The sequence below is a fragment of the Lagenorhynchus albirostris genome, chromosome 10 (assembly GCF_949774975.1).
Source record: "Lagenorhynchus albirostris chromosome 10, mLagAlb1.1, whole genome shotgun sequence".
Classification (NCBI taxonomy): Eukaryota; Metazoa; Chordata; class Mammalia; order Artiodactyla; family Delphinidae; genus Lagenorhynchus; species Lagenorhynchus albirostris.
In genome coordinates, this window is record NC_083104.1 from 54,125,737 (window position 1) to 54,127,518 (window position 1,782).

The window sequence follows — 1,782 nt, forward strand, 5'->3', positions numbered from 1 at the left end:
ACCTGCAGATACCAAAGGACAACTACACATTTAAAGATTCAGAATCATTGCCAAAGGTAGAGAAGGGGAACAGAAGGAGACTAGGTTATGAGGATTAAAGAGAAAAAATTTTTTAAAAAATATGAAAAAAGGGGACTTACATGGACTCATGATAAATATGTGGCCCAAACAGAGGATAGTCATTAACTCAACTCTGAACCCAAGTTTTGAAAAAGGAAAAAAAAGGGCCAAATCACATTCCAGCCATCTTAACCCCCACCCACCCCCCCGCCCACACACACACAAAATTACAGTGGATACAATGAAGACACAGTAAAATCAGATGATCACTTGGTGTGATGCTTAATTTTAGGAGTTAACTTGAGTGGGCTAAGCGATGCCCATATAGCTGGTAAAACATTGTGGGTGTGTCTGTGTTTTTGGAAGAAATTAGCGTTTGATTTCATAGACTAAGGAAGATCACCCTCACCGATGCAGGTGGGCGTCATCCAATCCACTGAGGGCCTGGATAGAACAAAAAGGCAAAGGAAGGGCAAATTTGCTCTCTGCTTGAGCTGGGACACCATCTTTTCCTGTGCTTGGACATTGGCGCTCCTCGTTCTTGGGCCTTTGGACTCGGACTAGGAGTTCTACCATTGGCTCTCCCAGGTCCTCAGGCCTTTTGGTTTGGACTGGACGCACCCCACTTGGTTTCCTGGACCGCCAGCTTGTAGACAGCCAACTGTGGGACTTCTCATCCTCCATAATTCTGTGAGCCAATCCCTTGTAATGAATCTCCTTCTATATATCTATATATGATCTATTGGTTCTATCTCTGGAAAACCCTGACTTGAAATTAATAATAGTAGATTGAGTAGAAGTTCAATATATAGAAAAGTTAACTTTAAGAAGGAAAGAAAACCACTGATTTCCTCTGGTGGCAAAAATACATACTCTCCACTCTTTTTTTTTTTTTTTTTTGACATAAAGGTTTTTAATCCAGTTTAAACAAAAAAGTACTTAAAGCAAACTGCCCTTCAAATATGAGGTTAATTTAGGGTTTTTCTATGATTATAACGAATTAGGTATAATTGAATCTCAGAATTGTTAACTAAAAAAAAAACAATGTACAAGTTTTTCTGTTAAAATTTAAAGTCTTGATTGTAACTGTCCTCTTTATCCCTCACATCGAAGTACCCACTGCCGTCCAGGATGTAGCGAATCTCCGTCATCCAGGTGTAAATACTCCTCATAAAACATCTTAATCTTTTCTTCGTAATTTGGTAGTTTGTCTTTGCATATGGTTATTATATCCATCCAGGAGTAGTTTCTCTCTTTTCGGATCTTTTCTAATTCTGGATCATTCTCATATTTGTCAGCATCCAGCTTCCAGTAAAGGACCCCGAGCCCGCGCAGCTGCTCCAGGGCGACCGGGCTCCCGGGCTCCCCGCGGTGGGGCCGCTGCGGGTCGTCGCCCGACTTCTCCGTGTACCAGGCCTGCACCATGGCCGGGCCTAGGGGCACCGCCGGCTGACCCCGGACCTGCTCCGGCCGGTCTGCTCACCACTCTTAAAAGTCAACACCTTTTCACAATATGTGGTGCTTCTCCTTTAGAATCACCTGGAAACGCACTTTTTTTTTTTTTTTTTTCTGCCTTGGGTCTTCGTTGCTGTGTGCAGTCTCTCTCTAGTTGCGGCGAGCGGGGGCTACTCTACGTTGCTGTGCGTGGGCTTCTAATTGCAGTGGCTTCTCTTGTTGCGGAGCACCGGCTCTAGGCGCACGGGCCTCAGTAGTTGTGGCTGG

General features: G+C 44.1%; 1 pseudogene; it reads right to left on the bottom strand.

Annotated features, from left to right (window-relative positions):
- Positions 1–1,121: 1,121 nt before the first annotated feature.
- LOC132527879 (acireductone dioxygenase-like) lies at positions 1,122–1,485 on the bottom strand (annotated as a pseudogene).
- Positions 1,486–1,782: the final 297 nt, after the last annotated feature.